The sequence below is a fragment of the Sus scrofa genome, chromosome X, assembly GCF_054392235.1.
Source record: "Sus scrofa isolate SSC_HxYL_T2T_F1_AM1 chromosome X, Sscrofa_HxYL_maternal_Yorkshire_Landrace_v2.0, whole genome shotgun sequence".
Lineage (NCBI taxonomy): Eukaryota > Metazoa > Chordata > Mammalia > Artiodactyla > Suidae > Sus > Sus scrofa.
The window spans coordinates 110,168,034-110,181,608 of NC_139401.1; the positions used below are offsets into that span (position 1 = coordinate 110,168,034).

At 35.8% G+C, this 13,575-nt stretch overlaps 1 long non-coding RNA gene across 6 annotated transcripts in view; it reads left to right on the forward strand.

The window, feature by feature from the left end:
- Window positions 1-13,575, forward strand: part of LOC102165926 (uncharacterized) — a 1,721,850-nt gene that overhangs the window by 1,142,006 nt on the left and 566,269 nt on the right. For 3 of the 6 annotated variants that reach the window (XR_014835565.1, XR_014835563.1, XR_014835566.1), the window contains 2 exons: window positions 6,996-7,127; window positions 8,122-8,189. The exons of 1 other annotated variant lie outside the window; for it this stretch is intronic. This is a non-coding gene — a long non-coding RNA (uncharacterized LOC102165926). The remainder of the gene's footprint in view (window positions 1-6,995; window positions 7,128-8,121; window positions 8,190-13,575) is intronic. 2 more of the 6 variants (XR_014835570.1, XR_014835567.1) reach the window with 1 other exon arrangement.

Genomic DNA, 13,575 nt, shown 5'->3' on the forward strand with positions numbered 1-13,575 from the left:
AGAGTTTCAAATTTTTCATTAGTCGATTTCATTGCTATATTATCTTATGAATCTTTTCATTTAACTTTTAAAATATATTAGTATAAAAGTTAAAATTCTCTTTATAAGTTTTAATGACTAAAACTATCTTTAATTTTGTAATTTTAATTTTGTTCATTTTAACTCTTGATATTCATTATTTGTACCCATTGTATTTTCTTATTTTCTTAATCTTGCCAGAGGATAAATTTTAATGATCTTTTCAAAAACCCTACTTTTACTTACTATACCAACTTTGTTTCTGTTTTCATTTTTATTCATATCTGTTCAGTATTAATAATTTATTTTCTCTTGTTTATTTTCCCTTTTGATACTTCTTGATATGCATTAATTTATATGGATAATTCATTTTCAGCCTTTCCTATTTTCTAATATGAACATTCAGTGTTACAAAATCTCCTCTTGATGTTGGTTAATTGGCATAGGCCTCAGCTGAAGTTCAGATTTGACCCCTGGCTGGGAACTTCCATATGCCACAAGTGCAGCTGTAAAAAGAAGAAAAAATTAAATATTTTTGTTCCAAAAGTTTCACCCAAGGGAGTTCCTGCTGTGGTACAGTGGATTAAGGATCTAACTGCAGTGGCTCAGGTTGCTATGGAGGCTCAGGTTCAGACCCTGACCTGGTGCAATAGATTAAAGGATTCGACATTGCTGCAGCTGTGGCATAGGTCACAGCTGGGGCTAGGATTCAATCCCTGGCCCAGGAACTTCCATATGCTATGTGTATGGCCATTTAAAAAAAAAAGTTTCACCCAAATGTTTCAGATTTTTTAACTTAAAAAATGTCCTTTTAGACTTTTTATTATGACACTTCATTCCTTTATTGAGAGATTTTGCACTATTTACCTCCCACCCTTCATTGTCTATACTTTTTAATTTTGGTCCTAATTAAAAGAATATTGGAATTATTTAACCCTTTCTATGTATATCACTTTTTTTCTTGTCACCTTTTTCACTTTTTCGCTTCATTCCTCGAAAATATCTCAATTTAATATTATTCTTATTAATTACCAGCTTGGGTCATTCTGATATTTCAGCCAAAATAGTGAGTCTAAATTTCAATAAAATTCATAGAAATTAAAAATGACTGCCTCTGAGAGATTTGAGAAAATATAGCATTATTACATACATACAATGGAATATTATTCAGCTATAAAAAAATTAAATGATGCCATTTATAGAAACATGGATGGTCTTAGAAATTACCATACTGAATGAAGTAAGTTAGGCAGAGGAAGACAAATATCATATGATATCACTTATATGTGGAATCTAATAACATGATACAAAAGAACTTATTCATAAAAACAAACTCACAGATTTCAAAACCAATCTAATGATTACCATACGTGAAACCACTGGAGGGAGGGAAGAATTGGGAGGGTGGGTATAACATAGACACACTACTGTATAAAGTAGATGATTAATGATAACCTACTGTAGAGCTCAGGAAAGTCTACTCAATAGTTTATAGTAACCTATATGGGAAAAAGAATGAATATATTTATATGCATGACTGATTTACTTTGCTGTATACCTAAACCCAATATAACATTGTAAGTCAACTATACTCCAATAAAATTAAATTTAAAAAAGAGTCAACAATGAGGAAGAAACTTCAATATTAGAATTAATATGAAAATGTAAAATATTAATAAGATTGACTAATATTTTCAATTTGCAGGATTTTAATATTTTCACTCACATCATGTTGGTGTTCAGTTGTTGGTTCTTGATTGCGTATCTATATTTACATATAATGATTAAGGTTGATCAGATTGGCCAATTTCCATAGACAGAAATGATTCCCTTTTCTCTTGTCATGAATGCAGGTTTGAATTAACAAGTTACCCTTGGCTTGGGGAGCATGTTACAATTACCAGAATTCTTTTAGAGTTTAGTTTCCTGGGCTGCTTCTGAATTTAAGGAATCTGTGTCCTTTGTGGTGGCTGACAGGAAATTAAAGCACTACTCCTTTTTTCTTTTTTTTTCCTATCTTTTGACCTTTTAGGACCACACCTGTGGCATATGTAGGTTCCCAGGCTAGGGGTCTAATTGGAACTACAGCTGCCAGCCTATGCCACAGCCACAGCAATGCCAGATCTGAGCCACATCTATGATCTACACCACAGCCCACAGCAACACCGGATCCTTTAACCCACTGAGCGAGGCCAGGGATTGAACCCACAACCTCATGGTTCGAGGTCGGATTTGTTTCTGCTGCACCATGATGGGAACTCCTAAAGCACTACTCTTATTCCTATGTAAATTGTCATATTTGTCCTATACATGCTTTAATCCTGGGGTCAAAACACTGAAAACAGCCACTATAAGAAAGAAGGAATAAAATTTTTTCACTGACATTTAATTACTTGGGAAAAGTATACACGTTCCTTTCATTTCCCATTGTGATTGTTCTTATGCACTAGTTCTGTTTAGAGTATTATCTGTGGGGCCTCCTCTTCCTCTCAAGGAGACTGAAAGTTTTTCATATCTTTTTGTTGTCACTATTAATCTGTTCATGTATTTTTATAATCTTAAAATATTCTTCTCTTTTCGTCTGCTGGAGATGTACTTTCCTTTTTAGCATGATGCTAGTATTATTATAATATTATTTTATTTTAATAGACTTTGATAAGGTGGTAAAGTGAATACATGTATTATGTTTTCAAATTGAACTAAATTTCCTATTTGCTTATTAATTAATATTTCAAATTCAAAAGCCAACTGAACTCATTGTAGCATGAGGAATAATAAATAATGCTTAAATTAAATTTTAGACTCCCTGATCATGTGGAAGGCATTTATAGAGCAGGCTTGACTGTTATCCTTTGTAAGGCCTGCTTACAAGATTGGCCTTGGCTAGCATCTGAGAACTTGGATTTAGGGAAGGTTCTCCTCATTCTAACTGGTAAGAGTGGCTCACTTTATATGAGTAATCTGACTTATACTGAACACTTGCTTTCCTTATGGGAGTATGCAATTTTAGTACGTACTAGGCAGACAGTGCCTAATGTGATGAGCCCCCAATAAAATTCCTGGAACTAGGTCACTAAGAGCTTTTTGATATTTCATTTGTGTTTTCACAACTCATTGCTAGGGGAATTAAGCATGTTCTATGTGACCCCAATGGGAGAGGGCTTGTGCCTAGTTTTCTCTGGACTTTTCCCACTTTGACTTTTCCTTTTGCTAATTTTACTTTATGTCTTTTCAATGTTATAAAATATAGTGATGAGTGACATTATGTATTAATACTTTTTAGTCTTCCTATCAAGTCATCAAATTGGGGTGGTCTTGGTGACCTATGACACATTGCTCTAATTTATTGCTACCATCTTTATTTGCATATGTTGAGCCATACTTGAATCCTAGGGATAAATACCATTTTGTCATAGTGTATAATCCTTTTAAGGTATAGTTGAATTTGGTTTTTTAAATGTTATTGAGGATATTTGCATTTATGTTCATCCAGAAGATGAGCATGCAGTTTTCTTTTTAGTGTCTGTCTACCTTTGGTAATCAATGTGATGCTGGCTTCCTTAAATGAGTTTCAATGTGCTCCCCCTTCTGGTTTTTTGAAACAGTTTAAAAATATTTGGTAGACATTATGCATGAAGTCCCCTGGTCCTGGTCCTTTCTTTGTTGAGAGGTTTTTGATTACTGATTCAATCTCATTTGTTATTGGTCTGTTTAGGCTTCCTATTTCTTCTTTGAAAAAACAACGAATTTTATTACATTTATAGTTGTGCAATGATCATCATAACCAAATTTTATAGCATTTCCAACCCAAAACCCCAGCCCGTCCATCCCACCCCAACCTATCTCCATTGAAAACCACAAGTTTTTCAAAGTCTGAGTCAGTATCTGTTCTGCAAAGAAGTTCATTGTATCCTTTTTTTTTAGATTCCATGTATGAGTGGAAGCATATGGCATTGGTGACTCACTGTCAGACTAACTTCACTTAGCATGATAATTTCTATGTCCATCGATGTTGTTGCAAATGCCATTATTTCATTCTTTTTTATGGCTGAGTAATATTCCATTGTGTATATGTACCAGATATTATTTGTCCACTCTGTTGATGGACATTTAGGTCATGTCCATGTCTTAGCTGTTGTATATGGTGCTGCAATGAACATTAGAGTACCTGCATTTTTTTCAAGTCATGGTTTTCTCTGGATAGATACCCAGGAGTGGGATTGCTAGATCAAATGGTAGTTCTATTTTTAGTTTTCTGAGAAATCTCCGTATTGTTTTCCATAGTGGTTGCACCAATACACATTCCCACTAGCAGTGTAATAGTGTTGTTCCCTTTTCTCCATACTCTCTCCAGCATTTATTGTTTGTAGGCTTTTTGATGATGGTCATTCTGGCTGGTGTAAGGTAGTACCTCATAGTAGTTTTGGTTTGCATTTCTCTAATAATGAGTGATGTTGAACATCTTTTCATGTGTTTTTTGGCCATCTGTATGTCTTCTTTGAAGAATTGTCTGTTTAGATATTCCGTCCATTTTTTGATGGGATTGTTTGTTTTTTCAGTATTGAGCTACAGGTGGTATTTATAAATTTTGAAGATTAATCCCTTGTCAGTCACTTAATTTGGAAATATTTTCTCCCATTTTGTGTGTTGTCTTTTTGTTTTATTTAGGGTTTCCTTTGCTGTGCAGAAACTTTTAATTCCCATTTGTTTATTTTTGTTTTTATCATCATTAATCTAGAGAGTGGATCTGAAAAGATATTGCTGTCATTTATGTTGGAGCATATTTGGCTGATGTTTTCCTCTAAGAGTTTTGTAGTATCTATTCTTTTTTCCAGACCCATTTATTGAAGGGACTGTCTTTTCTCCATTGTATATTCTTGCCTCCTTTGTCATAGATTAGTTGACTGTAGGTGTGTGGGTTTAATTCTAAGTGTGTTAAGTGGGGTGTTAAAGTCCCCTGCTATTATTGTGTTATTGTCAATTTCTCCTTTTAAGGTTGTTAGCAGTTGCCTTATATATTGAGGTGATCCTATGTTGGGTGCATATATATTTACAATTGTTATAACTTCTTCGATTGATCCTTTGATCATTATGTAATGTCCTTTTTGTCTCTTATAACGTTACTTTAATGTCTATTTTGTCTGATATGAGTATTGCTACTCCAGCTTCCTTTTAATTCCTGTCTGCATAGAATATTTTCTTCCATCCTCTTACTTTCAATTTGTATGTGTCCCTAGAAGTGAAGTGGGTCCCTTGAACACAGCATATATATATGGGTCTTGTTTTTGTATCCATTCAGCCAGTCTGTATCTTTTGGTTGGGGCGTTTAGTCCATTCACATTTAAGATAATTATGGATATGTATGTTCTCATTGCCATTTTATTAACTGTTTTGGATTTGTTTTTATTGCTCTTTTTTCTTTCCTTCTTCTCTTGTTCTCCCCTCTTTGGTTTGATGACTATCGTTAGTGTTGTATTTGAGTTGATTTGTCTTATTTGTGTGTATATCAATTGTAAATTTTTGGTTTGCAGTTACCCTGAAGTTTTGATATAGGAGTCTATGTATACATATATATATATATAAGATTGTTTTAAGTTGGTCTTTTTTTTTTTTTTTTTTTTTTTTTTTTTGTCTTTTTGCCTTTTCTAGGGCTGCTCCCATGACATACGGAGGTTCCCAGGCTAGGGGTTGAATCAGAGCTGTAGCTGCGGGCCTACACCAGAGCCACAGCAACGTGGGATCCGAGCCGCATCTGCAACCTACACCACAGTGCATGACAATGATGGATCCTTAAACTACTGAGCAAGGCCAGGGACCAAACTGCAACCTCATGATTCCTAGTCGGATTTGTTAACCACTGAGCCACAATGGGAACTCCAAGTTGGTCTCTTAATTGCAAGTGCATCTCCAGTGTCCTGCATTTGTACCCTCCTCTTTTCATGATTTCTGATTTTGGTAGTAAATTTGTGTGTGGATGACTTCCTACTTTTACTATATGTAGGCCTTTACTGGTGAGCATTGTCATTTGTAATATTTTTGTTTCTAGTTGAGGCCTTTTCTTTTCTACCTTGAGAAGTTCCTTTAGTAATTGTCATAAAGCTGGTTTAGTGATGCTGAGTTCTCTTAGCTTTTGCTTGTCTATAAAGCTTTTGATTTCTCCTTCAAATCTGAATGAGAGCCTTGCTGGGTAAAATAATCTTGGTTGGAGGTTTTTTCCTTTCATCACGTTAAGTATGTCATGCCACTCCCTTCTGGCCTGCAGAGTTTCTGCTGAATAATCTGCTGATAACCTTATCAGCATTCCCTTGTATGTTATTTATTTCTTTTCCCAGCTACTTTCAATATTTTTTCTTTGTCTCTAATTTTGGTCAGTTTGATTAATATGTGTCTCGGAGTGTTCCTCCTTGGGTTTATTTTATATGGTACTTGTTATGCTTCCTGGATTTGAGCAAGTGATTCCTTTTCCATGTTAGAGAAATGTTCAGCTATTACCTCTTGGAATATTTTTTCTATCCCCTTCTCTCTCTCTCTTCTCCTTCTGGCACCCCTATAATACAGATGTTGTTGTATTTACCATTGTTCCAGAGTTTTCCTAGCCTTCATTTCTTTTCAATCTTTTTTCTCTTTTCTGTTACACATCAGTGATTTCCTTTGTTTGTCCTACACCTTGCTTATTCATTCTTCTGCCTCCTGTATTCTGCTGTTGGTTGCTTCTAATGAATTTTTTATTTCAGTTATTATATTTTGAATCTCTGTTGCTTAATCCTTAAATATTGTATTTGTTTGCTCAGTGATTCTTTTAATTTATCAATCTTTGCTTCCAGTTATTTCCAAGATCTTGAATCATCTTCACTATCATCAGTCTAAAGTCTTTTTTCATCAAGGTCGATAATCTCCAGATCACTTAGTTATTTTTCTGTGGTTTTTTCTTGCTCCCTTATCTGAGTCATAATCTCTGCCTTTTCATTTTTTTATAGGTTTTTGGTGTGGTGAACTTTTTGCAGACAAAAGAGTTGTAGCCTCTCTTGGTTCTCATGTCTGCCCCCATTGTTGCTGAATTTGGTATGGGGGCTTGCTTCCTGATTATAAGGACTGGTGTCTGCTCACTGGTAGGTGGAGCTGAGTCTTATCCTTCTTGTGGGTAGGGCTTTGTCTCTGGGTGAGATTGGAGGTGGCTCTGCAGCTGGGGGGTCATAGGCATCCTGTTTGCTTTTGGGTGGGTCTGTGATCCTACCCAAATTATTTTTTGGCCTGGGGCTTCTCAGTGCTGATTGGTGATCCCAGATTTTTCTAAAATGGCCACCTCTAAAGGAGCACATGCTGATGATTATTCCTGAGCCTTCACCTCCAATGTTCTTCTCCCACATCAAACCACAGTCACCCCCCTGTTTTCCCAGGAGATCTTTCAAGAACTGCAGTCAGGTTTGACCCAGATTCCTATGGAATCTCTGCTTTGCCCTGGGACCCTGGGCACATGCAAGCCTGTGTGGACCTTTTAAGAATGGGGTCTTTGTTTCCCCCAGTCCTGTGGAGTGCCTGCACACAAGCCCCCTGGCCTTCAGTGCTAGATGCCCTGGAGGCTCTTTCTCCCAACGTCAGATCCCTGGGAGTCGGGACCTGATGTGGGGCTCAGAACTCTCATTCCTGCAGGTGACTCTCTGTGATACAGTTACTTTCCAGTCTGTGAGCTGCCCCACCTGGCTGGGATGGGGTAGCTTATATTGCATAATTGCCTCTCCTACCACCTTGATGTGACTTCTTTTTTGTCTTCTGGAATAGAATATAGTTTATAGTCTATTTGATTGAAGGTTATTCAGCAGTTGGTTATAATTTTGTTGCTTTTATGAAGGAAGTTGAGTTCCAGTCCTGCTACTCTGCCATCTTAATCCTGTCTCCTTCCTATTTCTTCTTGATTGTGCTTTAGTCTATTGTATGTTTCTAGAATTTTATCTGTTTTTTTTTCAGGTTATCCAATTTGTTGATACATAATTGTTTATAATAGTCCCTTAAGATAATTTTTATTTCTGAGACATTCATTGTAATGTCTGTTATTTGTTTCTGATATTTTATTTGAGTCTTCTGTCTTCTCTCTTGCTTGTATAGGGTAAGCTATGGCAGAGGGGATTCCTCTTGGCATGAGATGTACTGGAAATCTGTATGGAATGATGCAGGTAACATCTCCCTGCCCTTTCTGTGCTGTAAATGAATGTCCAAGTATAGGATTCGTGCATTACCATTTGTAGAAATTGTTCTACTTTCTCTTAATTTTCAGCAGCAGATTAAATTTTGAGTTTATACCTAATGTCTAAAATTTCAATACTGCAGGGTATATGATAGTCTTTTCCTATTCATGTGATTAACTCCTTTTCCCAACAGTGAGAAAATTGGCTCTCATTAGTTATGCATTTACTTAAGCAAGGATAAGTTGTTTAGGAAGTTATTACATAGATAGTCACATCTTCTATTAAAAGAACTATTTTGTTTCATCCTTTTCAATATTTAGACCTTTTATTTTTCTTTCCTCATTGCTATGACTAGGATATCCAATACGGTGCTCGGTAGACATGGTTAGAACAGGAATAGCATAATCCTTTTCTGGATATTAGAGGAAAAGCATTCAGAATTTTTTTATCATGTTCACTCTAGTTTTTTCATTGATACTGTTTTCATATTAGATAATTTACATTATATTCCTAGTTTGCTGAGAGCTTTTATCATGGATGACTTAAATTTTGTCAAATAATTCTCCTGCATATATTGAGATGATCATGTGTTTTTATCATTCATTATGTTAGTGTGGAAAGATACATAGATAGATTTTTAAATATGAAAGCAACCTTGAATGCCTGGAGTAAACACTACATAATAATTGTGTATAATCCTTTTGACCTATTGCTAGATTCAATTTATTAATGCTTTGTTAAGTATTTTTTTTGTCATGGTTCATGAAGATATTAGTCAGTAGTTTTCTATTCTTATAATGTATTTTTCTGATTTTCACAAGATTATGCAATCCTCTTTAGGAAAATACCTAAGGAGGGGAGCTGGTTGCTAGGGGAACCAACCTTGATTATGGGGTTGGAACTATCAGTCTCACTCACTGATTTCCAGAGGTAGGAATGCGGCTAAAGTTTGAATCAGTCACCGGTTGTCAATGAGTTAATATCAATCATGCTTTTATAATGAATCCTCCATAAAAGCCCAAAAGGATTTGGAGGGCTTCTGGGTTGGTGAACAGGTAGAAGTGCTTAGAGAGTGGGGCACTCAAAGAGGGCTTGAAAGTTCTGTGCCCCATCTCCATACCTTTCCCTCTGCCTCTCCTCCATTTGGTAGTTCCTGAGTTATATCCTTTGATAATAAACTAATGAGCCACTAAAAAAAAATTATATCATCCTCATAAATTGAGTTGGGAATTGTTCCCTCCCCTATTTTCTAAAATGGTTTTGTAGGATTAGAGTTATTGCTTGTAGACATGTTAGAAATAATTCATGTGAAAGCACTGGGGTCTCTTGTTTTCTTTTTGGGAGATATTCAGTTGATTATTTAATATTTCTAATAGGTAAAATGTTATTCAGTTTTCTATTTCTACTTGGGTCAGTTTGATAATTTGTGCCTTTAAAGGATTTTGTCCACTTCATCTACATATTTGAATTTATTGGCATACAGTTATTAATAATATTCATTCATAATTTTAAAGCCTAAATGATTTGTAGTCATACTCCCTCTTTTTTTTTCCATGATCCTGGAAATTTGAAGCTTCATTATGTTGTTCTTATCTATCTAAAAGTACATTAATTTTATGGATTTTTTTAAAAGGACCAACTTTAATTGATTTTTTTCCTTTGTTAATTTTCTATGTAATTGATTTCTGCTCTTATATTTTTATGTTCTTTCTTTTACTTTGGGTTCAATTTGTTCTTTTTGCAGTTGTGTAAGATAGAAGCTTAGATCATTGAGTTGAGGTAATTGTACTTATCTAAGCATTTAAAGCTTTACTCACTGATTATTTAGAACTATGTTGTTCAATATCCAAATAATTGTGACAGTTCTAAATATATTTTTGACAATGGATTTAACTTAATTTCCTTGAGCCAGAGAATATAGCCTATAAGATTATAAAATTTGAATTTGAAGGACCATAAAGCAAGCTCAATTTGAGATTGTAATATATAGCCAGGTGTGAGGTAGAAATAATCCTTTTAATTTTCCTTGAGATTCCTAAATTAATCTAGATGTCTTAGTTTCAACTTTTCCACCTGTTGACACATAGTTGTGACACAAGTTTTGTGTCACAATAGCAGTGCTTCCATGAGCATTTTTCATCATGATAATACCATGTCCCCTTTCTTTTTTTTTAATTTATTTATTTTTCTGCTGTTACAGCATAGGGGCCAAGTTACACTTTCATGTATACATTTTTTCCACCATTTGTTCTGTTGCAAAATGAGTATTTAGACATAGTTCTCAAAGCTACTCAGCAGGATCTCATTGTAAATCCATTACAAGCTGTATCTCATAACCCCAAGCTCCTGATCCCTCCCACTCCCTCCCTCTCCAGTCAGGCAGCCAAAAGGCTATTCTCCAAGTCCATGATTTTCTTTTCTGTGGAGATGTTCATTTGTGCTGGATATTAGATTCCAGTTATTAGTGATATCATATGGTATTTGACCTTCACACTCACGTCACTCAGTATGAGACTCTCTAGTTCCACCCATGTTGCTGCAAATGGCATTATGTCGTTCTTTTTTATGGCTGAGTAGTATTCCATTGTGTATATATACCACTTCTTCCTAATGCAAACAACTGTTGATGGACATTTGCGTTGTTTCCATGTCCTGGCTATTGTGAATAGTGCTGCAGTGAACATGCGGGTGCCTGGGTCTCTTTTAAGTAGAGTTTTGTCTGGATATATGCCCAAGAGTGGGATTGCGGGGTCATATGGAAGTTCTATGTAAAGGTTTCTAAGGCATCTCCAAACTGTTCTCCATAGTGGCTGTACCGGTTTACATTCCCACCAGCAGTGCAGGAGTGTTCCCTTTTCTCCACAGCCCCTCCAGCACTTGTTATTTGTGGACTTATGAATGATGGCCATTCTGATTGGTGTGAGGTGGTATCTCAAGGTAGTTTTGATTTACATTTCTCTTATAATCAGCGATGTTGAGCATTTTTTCCTGTGTTTGCTGGCCATCTGTATATCTTCCTTGGAGAACAGTCTATTCAGGTCTTGTGCCCATTTTTCCATTTGTTGATTGGCTTTTCTGCTGTTGAGTTATATAAGTTGCTCATATATACTGGAGATTAAGCCCTTGTCCATTGCATCACTTGAAACTATTTTCTCCCATTCTGTAAGTTGTCTTTTTGTTTTCTTTTGGGTTTCCTTTGCTGTGCAAAAGCTTGTCCGTTTGATGAGGTCCCATGGGCTTATTTTTGCTCTAATTTCTATTGCTTTGGGAGACTGACCTGAGAAAATGTTCATGAGGTTGATGTCAGAGAGTGTTTTGCCTATGTTCTCTTCTAGGAGTTGGATGGTGTCCTGTCGTATATTTAAGCCTTTCAGCCATTTGGAGTGTATTTTTGTGCATGGTGTGAGGGTGTGTTCTAGTTTCATTGCTTTGCATGCAGCTGTCCAGGTTTCCCAGCAATGCTTGCTGAACAGACTTTCTTTTTCCCATTTTATGTTTTTGCCTCCCTTGTCAAAGATTAATTGACCAAAGGTGTCTGCATTTATTTCTGGGTTCTCTATTCTGTTCCATTGGTCTGTCTGTCTGTTTTGATACCAGTACCACACTGTCTTGATGACTGTGGCTTTGTAATATTTCTTGAAGTCTGGGAGAGTTATGCCCCCTGCTTGGTTTTTGTTTCTCAGGATTGCTTTGGCAATTCTGGGTTTTTTTTTTGCTTCCATATAAAATTTTGGATGGTTTGTTCTAGTTCTGTGAAAAATGTCATGGGTAATTTGATAGGGATTGCATTGAATCTGTAGATTGCTTTGGGTAGTATGGCCATTTTTACAATGTTGATTTTTCCAGTCCATGAACATGGAATATCTTTCCAGTTCTTTACATCTTCTTTGATTTCCTTGATTAAAGTTTTATAGTTCTCAGCGTATTGTAAGTCCTTTACCTCCTTGGTCAGGTATATTCCCTGGTATTTGATTTTTGGGGGTGCAATTTGAAGAACTATTTTTGTATTCCTTTTCTAATATTTCATTGCTGGTATACAGAAATGCGACTGACTTGGGAATGTCAATCTTATATCCTGCTACTTTGCTGAATTTGTTTATCAGTTCAAGGAGTTTTTGGGTTGAGTCCTTAGGGTTTTCTATGTATAGTATCATGTCATCTGCATACAGTGGCAGTTTGATCTCTTCTCTTCCCATATGGATGCCTTTTATTTCTTTTGTTTGTCTGATTGCTGTGGCTAGGACTTCCAAAACTATGTTGAAGAGCAGTGGTGAGAGTGGGCATCCCTGTCTTGTTCCAGATTTGAGTGGGAAGGCTTTCAGTTTTTCTCCATTGAGTATTATTTTGCTGTGGGTTTGTCATAAATGACTTTGATTATGTTCAGGAATGTTCCCTCTATACCCACTTTGGCGAGGGTCTTGATCCTGAATGGATGTTGGACTTTGTCAAATGCTTTTTCTGCGTCTATTGAGATGATCATATATGGTTTTTGACTTTTCTTTTGTTAATGTGGCATATGACGTTGATTGATTTGCATATGTTGAACCATCCTTGTGAACCTGGGATGAACCCTACCTGGTCATGGTGTATGATTTTTTGGATATGTTGTTGGATTCGGTTGGCTAAGATTTTCTTGAGAATTTTTGCATCTATATTCATCAAAGATATTGGCCGATAGTTTTCTTTTTTGGTGGTATCTCTGCCTGGTTTTGGAATGAGGGTGATGGTGGCATCATAAAATATCTTTGGGAGTATTCCTTCTTCTTCAACCTTTTGAAAAAGTTTAAGGAGGATGGGCACCAGATCCTCTTTATATGTTTGGTAAAATTCACCTCTGAAGCCATCTGGTCCTGGACTTTTATTTGTAGGGAGTGTATTTATGACTTCTTCAATTTCATTTCTAGTGATCAGTCTGTTCAGTTGGTCTGTTTCTTCTTGATTCAGTTTTGGCAGGCTGTAAGATTCTAGAAAATTGTCCACTTCTTCCAGATTGTCAAATTTGTTGGCATATAGTTTTTCATAGTATTCTCTTATGGTTTTTTGTATTTCTGCAGAATCTGTTGTGATTTCTCCTTTTTCATTTATACTTTTGTTTATTTGAGTTCTTTCTCTCCTCTTCTTGGTGAGTCCTGCCAGAGGTTTGTCAGTTTTGTTTACCTTTTCAAAGAACCAGCTCTTGGTTTTATTAATTTTCTCTATTGTTTTTTGAATCTCTATTTTATTGATTTCCTCTTTGATCTTTATCATTTCCTTCCTTCTGCTGACTTTAGGTCTTTTTTGTTCTTCTTTTTCTAATTCGTTTAGGTGGAGGGTTAAGTTGTCAAGTTGAGATCTTTCTTCTTTTTTGAGAAAGGCCTGTATTGCTATGAATTTC